This window comes from Branchiostoma lanceolatum, chromosome 16 (genome assembly GCF_035083965.1).
Source record: "Branchiostoma lanceolatum isolate klBraLanc5 chromosome 16, klBraLanc5.hap2, whole genome shotgun sequence".
Classification (NCBI taxonomy): Eukaryota; Metazoa; Chordata; class Leptocardii; order Amphioxiformes; family Branchiostomatidae; genus Branchiostoma; species Branchiostoma lanceolatum.
The window spans coordinates 3876795-3890939 of NC_089737.1; the positions used below are offsets into that span (position 1 = coordinate 3876795).

The 14145-nt window shown below is 39.7% G+C and overlaps 1 long non-coding RNA gene across 1 annotated transcript; it reads right to left on the bottom strand.

Moving 5' to 3' along the window:
* Window positions 1-5191: 5191 nt before the first annotated feature.
* LOC136421684 (uncharacterized) lies at window positions 5192-13154 on the bottom strand. Its single transcript, XR_010753488.1, has 2 exons — window positions 12849-13154; window positions 5192-6413 (listed from the first exon to the last, which is right to left on the bottom strand). It is a non-coding gene; the product is annotated as an uncharacterized lncRNA (long non-coding RNA).
* Between the last annotated feature and the right edge of the window lie 991 nt (window positions 13155-14145).

A 14145-nucleotide genomic window follows, 5' to 3' on the forward strand; every position in this document is an offset into this window, starting at 1 on the left:
ATCGGAGTCTATCCCCCCTGTACATACCCCCTGAAGTTTGCACATGTTGTGATTGGGAATAGTCCATTTTTGCAATGGGATGATTTTGGAATAGTCTATATTTGTGTGGAGAATAGATTTGGCAAATGACTAGTAAAATGTACTGAAAAGGTGAGACACTGAGTAACATCTTGAGACCTCAAAATTTGCTTTATTTGATCACCATCCAATTGATATCTTTCACCGATTATTAACCTTGTTATAACTTGATGAGAAATTTCTTTCAGAAAACATACATGGAATTTATCCGTTATGAAATATGAACTTATTCACCTAAAATAGTAATTGTGATTGTAGGTAGTGTGCTAAAACTGATTGAAATGTTGTGCAATGATTAATTATATTTTCCAAAGCATTTTGATCTAATGGTTTTCAGAATTTCTCCAAGTAGAATCACTGTTTGTCCCAGGACAGATTGTGATCGCTATCTTTACTGCTGGTAGTATAATCGTAGGTTCTAGGACAGACTCCGATCCCAATCTGTCCTAGGACAGTCGCCGATTGTCCAGGATTGCACTCTCTACTGTGACATATAGCTAATGTATATTGCCTCCCGATGGGCAACGTTTAATTCTGGCATCTTTTTAAAGAAAATGTCACCTCCTCCAAGAACTTTCAATGGACAAACACTTCCCCACATGTATACATACACTCTGTGAATAGAGAAGTATATAAGCTGTAAAACTGAGCTTTAATAGCTGGTCTGGACCCATATTGGATACTTGTTTTGAAAGTAACAACATGCACAACAGATGGTCAAATATTTGTTGATTTTTGTTACAACCCTACCCATTTATGACATTCTAGTTCAAATGGTCCTATACACTTTGATAATAGACATATACATATAGTGTGACATTTTATATAAAAATGTCCCAGAAGGTTGGGTACTTCTATTACTTGGTTCTGACAATATAGCCAAAAATGCTACCAGTAGTCTTAAACTTTTAAAACATTTTAGTTTTTACATGTAGAATTTAAGGTCATGTGAATTTTTCATACATACAATAGATATTTGAGTTATGAGTGCGAATCCAACATGATTTTTCTATTAAATGGCTAGTTAACAGTTACTGTCAAGGACAGCTTTTTACTATTTGTTTGACTCTAGGTTCTAAAGACTGGCTGATGTATCCCAGGTAAGATTTGCACGGTTCTTAGATCTGGGGAACAGGTATGGCAACTTCCAGATTATATTGGTGTGGCTCTTGGGACTCAACAACACCTAACAGGTAATGCTGGTATGGCTCTAAGAGCATCGGTAATGTACTATACCGGTTTAGATATAGCAAACCAGTTGTGTAAATGGTAAGCACAGGCTTTATCTTTATTTTCACTTACTACTGTGCAGAAGAATATGTAATGTTGGTGTGCCTCCTACAGCATATAGGACACATGACCAGGAAATATACCATGCTACTGAGGCACTAGGTAAGGCTCCATGCAGCACTGGTAGAATATACCCCCTCTCTTTGATACAGAGACCATGTGAGGGCACAAGTAATGTTTGCATGGCTCTGGAGTCTGGAGACCATGTACAATTCTGCTGGTACTACATCAAATACATATACTTTAGGTACTCTTCTTCCAAGAATGTATCTCCATGATATATTATGTTACATATACCACAATGCATTTCTCATTAAAGCTGCACCCATTTGCTATGTTGTTTCCATCGTCTTTTCTGATGTCTTGTGTGTGCATTGTACATAGTTTTATATATCAACTATGTTACCCAACAAAGATGTCATTGAGTCTGTCCAGACATGCCGATCTCAAAAATGTACATCTCAATGAAATACACTCTATAGGGGGGCCCCCCTAAATGAAAAATTAGACTTTTGTGAATTTCGAAGACGTTAACGAATTCGCCCAAACAAGTGTCATTGTATATATTTTAATGAAATAAACTCTAGGGTGGCCCCCCTGAATGAAAATTAGATTTTTGTGAGTTTCGAAGACGTTAACGAATCTGCCCCAAAAAGGCGTCATTGAGTCTGTCCAGACATGCCGGTCACAGAAATGTACAGTTTAATGAAATAAACTCTAGGGGGGCCCCCCTGAATGAAAAATTAGATTTTTGTGAATTTCGAAGACGTTAACGAATTCGCCCAATAAAGGTGTCATTGAGTCTGTCCAGACATACCGGTCACAGAAATGTACAGTTTGATAGAATTAACTCTAGGGGGGGCCCCCCTGAATGAAAAATTAGATTTTTGTGAATTTCGAAGACGTCAACGAATTTGCCCAATAAAGGTGTCATTGAGTCTGTCCAGACATACCGGTCACAGAAATGTACATTTTAATGAAATAAACTGTAGGGGGCCCCCCTGAATGGAAAATTAGATTTTTGTGAATTTCGAAGACGTTAACGAATTCGCCCAAAAAAGTGTCATTGAGTATATTTTAATGAAATAAACTCTAGGGTGGCCCCCCTGAATGAAAATAAGATTTTTGTGAGTTTCGAAGACGTTAACGAATCTGCCCCAAAAAGGCGTCATTGAGTCTGTCCAGACATGCCGGTCACAGAAATGTACAGTTTAATGAAATAAACTCTAGGGGGGCCCCCCTGAATGAAAAATTAGATTTTTGTGAATTTCGAAGACGTTAACGAATTCGCCCAATAAAGGTGTCATTGAGTCTGTCCAGACATACCGGTCACAGAAATGTACAGTTTGATAGAATTAACTCTAGGGGGGCCCCCCTGAATGAAAAATTAGATTTTTGTGAATTTCGAAGACGTCAACGAATTTGCCCAATAAAGGTGTCATTGAGTCTGTCCAGACATACCGGTCACAGAAATGTACATTTTAATGAAATAAACTCTAGGGGGGCCCCCCCGAATGAAAAATTAGATTTTTGTGAATTTCGAAGACGTCAACGAATTTGCCCAATAAAGGTGTCATTGAGTCTGTCCAGACATACCGGTCACAGAAATGTACAGTTTAATGAAATAAACTCTAGGGGGGCCCCCCTGAATGAAAAATTAGATTTTTGTGAATTTCGAAGACGTTAACGAATTCGCCCAATAAAGGTGTCATTGAGTCTGTCCAGACATGCCGGTCACAGAAATGTACAGTTTGATAGAATAAACTCTAGGGGGGCCCCCCTGAATGAAAAATTAGATTTTTGTGAATTTCGAAGACGTTAACGAATTCGCCCAATAAAGGTGTCATTGAGTCTGTCCAGACATGCCGGTCACAGAAATGTACATTTTAATGAGGTAGGGGCCGCCCTGAACGTAGATTTTGTTCAAGGCGAGATACATGAAATCCTACAGGAGAAATGTGTTTTATTTGTTATTTCTACTAGAAATGTATGATTTTTTATCGGAAATTTAACTGCTTGTTACTACATAACCAACTGCGGTCATCCGTTGGGAATCCATACAATGCCTAAGTAAGCTTTCATGAATACGTCATCCAAATTTGAAAGAAATCCGTTGTATTCTAAGTGAGATATTAAATCCTAGCTAGATGTTCCAGTCTCGCGCAAAGCTAGGCCGCGTGGCACCTGCTATCTTCTGGGCGGACTTTCTAGCTTGATTTTCTACCGCAACTCGCCGAATTGCGTTTTCCTTTATAAAACAAGAAAGAAATAATATTTTTCCATGAAACTTTCACAAAAGTAAGTTGATATGCTGATCCATCTGTGCTGTCAGTAGTTTTGTTGTTCCGCTTTTCTGCTTGAAGATATTGGCCAAACAAACCGATTTATTTCATCCTAGCGACAAACGTAAGAACTGCAAAAATGAACCCGACGGAAAGTGTTTTTGTCGTCTTCTGCCGAGTTAAAAACCTTTCATTCGTCAGATAACCTTCCCAAAAAAGTAAAACAATAGTAAAAAAATGTCTTTCGATTTATCATTCGTCCAATATCCTGTTAAATGCGTTTGACTGCATATATTTACAAACAACCGCCGATTCATCTTTTCAGTCCAAAACTATAGATTTCAATGTACAGTACTTGTAGTGCATAGACATAATTTCCATTGGAGTCTGCAAAACAACCTTTCATGTTGTATCGCTTTCTGGACGCTTACATGAAATATGTTTAAGAATTTCATTAACGAAATATGATCTCAGGTACAAAATTAGCATGAGCATATAGAAATATGCCAGCCGAATTTGAAAGAAATCATTTTTGTTCTATAGGCGAGATACAACAAGCAACGCTTTCAAGCTCTGTACAATGTCAAAAGATTAAAGGAGTCCTAAATTCCAGAGGGGGGAGTTATTTACCAATAGATGATAATTTTTCGAAGTAAAAAACGAATACTTATTACAGTATACGATAAGTACCCACTAGTCCCGTGCGCATCAAAAAGCATTCAGTATTCTACTAAATTCCCCAGATGATCCTCTATTTTCTTTTCACTGGAAGTACAGGGTGATTTGATTCTCACCTGCCAGGTAGCTCGTGCCACTTGACGTACTTTTCAGCACTAGGGAGTCAGCTGTGATCTTCAGCCAGAGGCCCGTTCACGTTTCGTCCCTCCAAGGAGGTTATATCCCCCTTGTACCCTGGTACGCCCTTAGGATGAGGGGATGACAGGGAGGACGTCTCCACCCTGCTTCACTGCTGCTCACTTCCTGCGGGTAGGCCTACCCCAGCATGAGACTCTGATTTTTCTCTTCGCTGTTACACTTATGCTGTCTCCTTCTTCCCCCAGGCTTTTCCTCTCCTTTTTATCCATAACCATGGCCAGAAGCTAGATTTTTTCCACTTCCTCTGCCATTCTTTTTATGACCTTTCTTGATACAATGTACATTCATGGCGTGACAAAAGAATCTCAGGGGGGCTAAGAAATGTCTTGTTATATGTTCCTTTATATCTTATTAACAACTGGCCTTCTGATTGTGCTTAGTCCTCCTAATTTATACTAAAATATTCACCATGAAGGAAGTGGGAATACGTATAGGGAATCAATGGGTAGGGTCTGAATTCTGTACAAAGTCGGCTGATTATGTATTCATTGATACATAATCTAGTGGAAAATAACACTCCCTTCTAGAGTTTAGGACTCCTTTAAGTATGACTTATCCAAAAACATTACAACTTCAATATATATATATACATATATGCATATTGTGGCTTTGTTTTGAGTATTGTAGATAACTATAGATTACATGAAAATATAAAAACACCTGAATCGTCTCTAAAATCCTGATGGCTTTATTGACTTGAACTCCAGAAGCACATGTTATGCTCGAAGAATACAGTTTATTTTATGCTGACTTGACTGCAGTAGATATAGAATAAAGCAACAAAAAATGAATCCCATATCAACAACTTTTTACATACAAAAGTGTTTGTGTTTGGACTTTTTGATTTATGTACATGTGCATAACAAGGGTAACTTAGACTCATGCATAACACTTTGTAATAAACTGATATGGAAAGATTAAGAAATCTAGATTATCCAGATCATATCAACATCTTGTTACCCTCATCATGTACTTGTTACAGTAATGAGTCGGTATTGCAAGGCAAGACTCACATTAGGTCTCAGCATATACATCTGACATTGGCAATGACCACATCAGTTAGAGGTGAATAGATCACAAAATGCACACAGCTTGAAATCAATTAATCAGGAACTGCTCAGATACCTATACATGTTCAACAGAGCATCTAAAACACACAATTTATCCTAACTCCCCTGCAGCTACCTTACATTCTGAAGCTGTTCAATGGAATATTTGACAGAATATAGAAAACAACAGAGAGCATGGCTTCCGTTTAATCAGTCATGCCTGAGGTGCCACTGACATGCTTTTTCCTGGGTCACCCTCCATGTATGGATTGACTTTGGAATATAACAATATGTGTTATGATAACAGTCAAACAAAGACTAAAGAGGAAAACAACAATTCAATGCAATTCAAATTGGTTATACATGTATACTGTATTATTGCATATAGAAATACATGCATGGGCACAAACAACTGTCAAAGACGTGGTCAATTAGACTTACTGACAGTATATGTAGTCCTGGAATATGTATTAGTTACATATAAGAGACATGCAAAACGGGGGCATTTTCTACTACATTTTTAATCTAATGAGGTTTTTTGGATTGAGGTGTGATTTTCAAAGCATGCGGATCAGAGTCATTGCCATTGTAATAATTACATACATGTCTACAGTGCAATGGGAATTGAAATTGCAGGAAGGATTCATGCATGTGTAAACTTTTACTAGCTTTTACAGACTCAATGCATTCTAAAAAAACTAGGACTTGGGTCGGTGTTGATACATGACTCCTCCATGCAGATGCAGGTAATCCATTGTTGCATTGTCAGCTTCTCTCTCACTGTCATCTCATGAGGACAGGGCATTGATGCTCTGTCTGGGTTGAATATTGTCAGCCCCTATAGAAACAACAAGAAAAAAAAGGTGAAGGTTGGGTTAATAAAGACAATGCATTGTCTTTTTCCTAGTGCTTAGCCTCCGGTGCAGACTCCTCCCGGCTGTTTTCTTTTTCTCTTTCTTTTTCTCAAGTTACAGTTTTTATACTATTACATTTTTTTCAGAAAAAAAATGTAATACATGTAGTATAAAAACTGTAACTTGAAAAAGAAAACAGCCGGGAGCAGTCTGCACCGGAGGCTATAGTGCTTATAGTATGTACAAAAATACATAGGATAAGTATATAATGTCTGGTGACAACAATAAATACCTAATACACTACAGAGTGTAGTCTAAGCAGTCATAAGTTAAGTTTTTGACACATGTCCCTAGGACTCCTCACTCATCAGAAACTCTGATCTAAATATGTCAGCACGCGCACACACACACACACACACACACACACACACACACACACACACACACAAACACACACACACACACACACACACACAAACTCACACACACACACACACACGCACACATTCCTACAATTCTAACTACATTTGTATAAAAAGGGAATAGCATTCTGTTAGAGTTCTCATCATGTGATGATGGATACAGGAGAAGCTACTAGTATTCCACCATACTGCCTATGGCTATATAGGGCTTGAAACAGTGGGTGCATGTGCACCTTTGTGCACTAAAAATTGGATACAACAATCCTTTGTATTTACAATGTTTATAGTGGGAACGTTTTATTAAAACACTTCATGAAGGAATCAATGCTATTCATATATTTTTGTCCGTCAAACATTTCTGTGAAATCCGACAGCGAAATTCGATGTCACCACACGCTGGAAAAATGCGGTCGCCATGGCCAGGGATTGTGCTCTGTGCGGTCCCAATTCGTGGCAGTCGCGTTGGACGGGTGGTCGCCTTGGGCAGGGCGCTTAATGCTTGTGCCTATGGGGCAAATTTTTGGGACCAAGAAAAAACGGTCGCCATGGCCAGGTGGTCGGGTTGAAGAGGCAGGTTTGACTGTATCAGAAAAAGGAATATAACCTTTTATTGTACTTTATTTGATGAATTACTTGTTTGAAATTTTGAAGTCAGATATAGAACAACACTGATTTGAGTTCTTAGAGCCAGAAGCAATTAACTTAATAATGTTTTCCTGACTTCAGGATGAAACAGTGCTGTGCTTTGTGGGTCAGAAGGCCAATTGCATCATGGACTTACTACTGTGGGACTGGATCATGTTTAGGTTAAGTTTATAGCTTTCTGACAATATTTGCCGACTTTTAAAAGATACTATCACTATAATCAGTATGTATGGATGTGAATTATTCATCAAATACCAGGTCAAGCAGGCGACCTAATAAGATCAGACTTAGGAGGAAGAATAACGTTTTTTTGTAGCAGGTTACACTTCATATGATTATCCAATAATAAAGTGATGCACTTTTTCTAATGCATCATAAAATCAATCAAGATTAGACTAACTGTGAAAACATAAGCCCCTTGACTAAATTCAACATCAAGGAGATCATACATGTGAAGGTAACCAATGTACATGTATACAGCACACCACATCCCCTTCTCGATAGTTCTTCTGCTTTCTTCAACAACAACAAAAATGTTTCTCGTGTTGGTGGAAAATCCTGTCCAGTCCGGACAGAAAAAAAGCCCTGTCCATTCTGAAGAGAAGGTCTGCATGGGGGAGGAGGTGTCTTGTCCTGCATAGAATTAGAGATACTGACTACGCCTAAAAATGAAAATCTGTATCGACAATTATTATAAAGTCTACTATTTTTATTTTACTGTTAATTGTAGCCAGTCGGCTTTGCCATTAATTCTACGTATACATAGCCTGCTACATGTGTGTGTATTTGTTATCCTGAATTCTTCTTTCAGCATTACTGAGATTTTAATCGCAAGGCGTAGTCGAAAGACAATATTGCCCTAAGAAAAGTTACAACAGGACATCTGCTTATCTTGGCTTCGACACAGTAAACATGCAAACTTTGGGTCTCAAAATGTAAGGAATTGCACTTGAGAGGGTTAGGATTTTATAGGAGAGCATGTCAGACCCCCCCAACATTGGTTGGCTGCACCCTTGAATGTCATGAATGCTACGTATGCACCCCACCTCAGAGGGTTAAGATTTTCTGGGAGAGTATGCCCTCAGACCCCCCTACAAAATGGTTGCACCCTTGGGCCATTCATGATGCTGCGCTGCCAATTCTATAGGAATGTGAATCAATTCACGGTTAAGCATTGTCGATCCTCTTGAATTTACTGTTTTACTGTTAAACTAAACCTGCTGAATTTAGCTCTAAGTGTTGCCAGGAACCCCCATGCAGATCCTCTTTTCAGCCTGGACAGTTTTTTCTGCTGTCCGGACTGGAAAGGTTTTCCTGCCAACCCAGTTTTTCTCACCGGCCAATGCATATCCTTGTGCGACCTACATGTACCTCAGGCAATAATAACTGGTTTACTTCTCACCACTAGGAGGTGGTCTAGTTACTGTAAATGCATTTAAATTTGCATGGTTTTAATTTTGCACTAAGGGGAAAATGGAGTGTTTGCGGTGGTTTTAAGTTTGCAGCAGTGCTATACTGTAGTCACATACCTGATCGATGATGATACCACCACAGTAGGGGTAGATATAGGTTTGGCTTAATAAGGTCCAAGTCCAAGTTTAGGTCCACGGACCTGAACCTGGACCTGATCCTGTCCAGTTGATGTTTTGTTTTATCAGAACAATATCAAGCATAGAGAATTAATACTGATCATGACATGCACAACTATAAAAGTTTCTTGGTGAGAAGACTTTCAAGATAAACCAAAGTGTTTGATATCTGAATGTTGCACCTATTTTAAATGCCTTTTTTGTCAGAGGGGAGACTTTAAAACCCTTTTCATCAAACAAAATAGAAAAATATATTTGTACTTTATTCAATTTTTTTTTGGACTTCAGGTTTTTGGACTTGGTTCTTGGATGTTATAAAGGTCTGAATCAGGTCCAGCGAACTGGTATCCACCCCTACGCCACAGTGTTGGACAAAAATGTTTGCAGTGAAACGGTTGCCATGAAAACCTGATGAACACAAAACCACCTGCCCACACACATTTCTAAATTTACAGTATTACTGACACAAACTAGTAACATGTACCGTAAGTGGACTGTAATGAGATATAGTTTGGAGAGGTCGAGTGGGCTGTTTGCAGAAGTGTTTTAAAGATAGGGCACAATGTACGACACCACTCAACAGAGAGGCTAGCTATAGGGGCATGGTCAGGAATGCCTGCCTTGGCCTAGCCATGGCCATATGAGACTATGATTCTGTTGCTGTAGGGTATTGAACTGTTTGTGGTGAAATAAGCATGACCCAGGAAGTTCCCACAACTTGCATGGGGGTGGATAAAAATGATTTTGCCCCAAGTTTGTTTTGACTCGTGTACTGCTATGAAAGCCAAATGGAATGAAATTCGGCGAGGAAGAGCTAGTTGCTGTAAGGAGAGATAGGAGGAACTTTTTCCAGAATAGACACTTCTTGCATGGAGGTGGTTACAACATCATTATTAATCATTTTGGGGGCAGTTTTGCCTAAAATGATGCTTTTTGCAATTGTCTTCCGTGACATCCTAATTCCTATGTAAGCCAAGTAAATTTGGTGAGGACTCAGGTGTAAGGTCTTTGCACCAGATAAGGTGCAAATGATCGTGGAGTAGTCCACTTCTTAAATGGAGGTGATTTTTGGTATTTTTTGGTGCCTGTTAAATACCCAGGTACCCTGCTAGGAAAGCTAAATGGCTTGAAATTTGCAGTGGGAATAACTTACTGGTAATAAGGAAAGCATTATCCTGGGACAGTCCACTTTTCGCTTGGGGGTGGTTGAGAATGATTTTAAGTTTGCGATAAAGAGGTAACCGCAAAAACCTAGGTCACTGGTAACGTTGGTTTTGACTGTTTGATACAAATGTCATAGGATTTCCAGTGTGGCTATGAGAGATCAGACCATGGACTTGATGACAATACATGTACATGTGGCTAAATCTTGTACAACACATCCAAGGCTGCCCAAAAATTCATTCAAAAGTTATGGACCTCTTCTTGGGACCAATGTGAACATGGACGGGCTTAAACAGGAGTGTCGTATGACAGGTTTTTATGACCTATCATCTGAAAATGACTTCTTGCATTTGAGTGACGAAATTCAACAGGCTTTATCGTAATTTGAAATTGAATGCCTTTCGATTCCCAAACATGAAACAAAATATCTGGTGGGAACACAGGTGTCAGCGATGTTCTTGTAATCTTTTAGTTTATTCATAATTTGCTTATAGCTGTAGAGAGAAAATTGAGTGTTTGCAGTCATATGTGGGCAAAAAGTTTTGCGGTGGTTTTAAGTTGTGCTGAAAGTTCACCGCAAAAACCATGAACATCAAACCACCGCGAACATTTCTGCATTTACGGTATTTTGACCAACTTACTAACAGTCTCGTACTAGCACATGTATCTCCCAGTCCCAGGTACTACTTGGTAAGTTTGGAGATTCATACTGTACATGTCCTGTCCTGTTTTACAGAAATAACTTATAGCAGATCCCAATCTATCTTAGTTACGTACATTGTATTGTATAATAAGATGATGAGCGTCAGGTGAACGAAGGCAACTGAGTGAATATTTCCATCCAAGTTATGATATACTAGTATATTGAACCTCCTTAAATCACCCTATCTATTGCCCGCAGTTCCCTTGAATCTCCATGTTCCATATTGTCCATAGTTGTCTGGTAGACTCTACTAAAGAAGGAGGATATACATATTATGTAATAGCTATAGATATGTGGTAACCATGACAACAAAGGAAACTGTGTTTAATATTACATTTTATACATTAAAAAGGTGAAGCAGTCATCCTCAATTGAGGTGACATGGAAGTATGATGCTTTTTCACGTAGCTAGTGGTATTGATAATGCAATGCAGCTTCGCAAGGGCATGAACAAGCACACCAGGTCACCCCTACTCAGTACTCTTCTGTGTTGGGTTCTTTTACGTGCAGAGGTTTCACGTTTGAGGCTTACGCCCAAAGCTCCCTCATACACAGGGACGCTGCCTTTTCTGAGTTTTCATCACCATATCGGAATTAATGGATGCAATCCCTTACAACATGTCCCAGCTGAATTCGACCCTGGGATTGAACCCCAGCCCAAAGGATCAATGGAAAAGCAGCAGGTTGCGTTACCGGTTGTGCCACAGGGACATGTCTTAGAAATAGTAAACGCAGCTTCCTAAAGTGAAGTTAGTCGCCATGGCTAATGGCCCATACCAGTATAAAATGTAGCCATTCACCTGACTTATCAAATTTGTTATGATCACTATCTAGACAATGAGGTGGTTAACTGTCCCTACAGCTAGCTACATGTATATAACGTCATTATACATTTAATTTGTATTTTAATGAAATACAAATCATGTAATGTATAAGTTATATAACAACGTTATATACATGTAGCTAGCAATTCGTCCCAATCACCCTTTCAAGTTCCGGGTCACATTTAGAAAAACGGCAGATAGCGCTGTAATCCGTTGAACAAAATCCAATCGACGGCCGAATCGAGGACTAGTGTCTCTTGTCAGTTGTCACTATCATTTTATGCCAAATTCCTGATATTATGTCCTTCCCGACATTATTTGCAAGTAAATATCTCCTTGTTGAGTGATTTGGAACTAAGTTGATCATTGTGTTGCCTTTTGTATTTGTTGTAAGACTAAGAGAGCTGGCATAGATTCTAGGTTTTTCGAATCGGTAACTAAATTGGTTGCTATGTTCTGTCTATTCCCTGTAATCGAAGGCTGAACCGGCGGCAAAATCCAATCGAGGGCTGAATCGAAGGCTGTGAATCGAAGGCCGAATCGAGGGCTAGTTTCAGCTTGGTGCTATAGGGACAGTTAACTACCTCATTGTCTAAATAGTGATCATGCTGAAATATAACCTGTAATCAAAGCATACTGTATTTCAATAGACTTCAAACTCTTTATGTGTATTCCGGTGTATTCCGAAAATATCATTCTGAAATGTTCTAGTAATGAATAGAGTATGATTTGAATGAACGTGGCCAATGAATAAATGCCAGTAAACAGCAGCAGTGCCATTGTTGTTGTTGTCCTTGCTTAACGTCTATTATATCACGAGACGTGGTCTCTTGATGCTGGGTTATGCTTGGTTCGGTTACGAGTCACCTGTCCCTCTACGTATTTAACTCTTGGTGACATATGTATCAAAAATATGTAATGTAACGTTACATTTTTACTCGCGGTGATGTCTTATCGCCCCCCTCCCCTTTCACATCGGGCTTGGCCCGAGCTAGTGCGGCAGATTATTTAACGAGGATCTGTGCCTATTCAATACAAAAATAATCGGTATAAATGAACCAAAGTTGCTCACCTCACCATGGAACAGGCAGAGTTTTGCTGCTGGACGACCAACGACGATATATGGATCCGGGCGTCCCGATGCGGACCTAAAATTCACCGTTCTGTACTGCTCTCGTGCACTCACCATACAGATCTCGCGAGCTTTCAGTCCTACAGTCCTGTATCTGTGGTGTCGTTCCATGCCCGGAGAGCCACCTCCCGTCCAGAGCCTACCGTTAACCAATGTCTCTCAAGAGCCAGGAGACGTCTCCTGGCCCAGTTATAACTGGCTAACGGTGGTCACCGTTAACCACTTATAACTGTAAACGGTACTTGTAACGGGAGAGCCTGCGTGCCTTGCACCGCCGGGACCAAGGCGAGCCACAAATCGCCCAGAACAGCGACAGAGCGGGGAGAAATGCCATTGGACGGAGGTAACAGACCAGGAGCAGAGCCGCGTGCAGTCTAGGTCAAGCAAGGACTGCGCTGCTACAACCGGAGTAAACCCGACAACACTTAAGACGACGGACTGACCTGCACATGTGTTACCCCATTAGTTACTTTCGGATTGTATAAAGCCAATGCAGATGTTTGTACTATCATTGCGTTATGAAAACTATGGTAAGATGCGCCCTGTACGTGACTTTAACTTGAAAAAGGACACAGTGTAACACTCAACCAACTTGGAACTGTCACTGTAACTAGTCTATTGCTGTGACATGATCACCACTAACGTATTATCCTTCAAAAGGTATCTCTCTAGGCTGCGGCACGTAGCGATGTCGCCCCGTCCTGAATTAGATATGTCTTATTCTTGACTTTGTCATGAGAATCTCATGTAAAACGTATAAGTTTGACTGAAATACAACAAAACATGATGTAGAACTTGCATTTCTGGCAATAAGACGGAGACATATTTATGGTAGATATAACATACGGCATTAGAATTCATTTCGTTTCCATGCATATTCTATTCTAAGTGAGTGAATTACAAAGTGTGGCCGTCAATCAATAGTAACACATCGTACGTAAATGCTTGGAACAAGCTTAAGTTTGTAACAGATGTATTTAGTTAAGTCAATCAGCTGTTCTTGCACATGTGTACAGTGGAGATCGTACCTACTTTGAGCAAGGAAGGTCACACGTTGGGAGCAGACAGGGGTCTAACTGTCTGATAAGACATGATATAAAGACGACAAATAAGATCGAAGTAAGCGGGGCCAACATCAAAAAGTCACATTCAGCCCGTCTCAAAAATCCCCCGTGCCCAGTGTACGGAAAACCTTGTCTCTGTGTCCTTCCTTAATTTGTACTGTGACAGCCTTCAC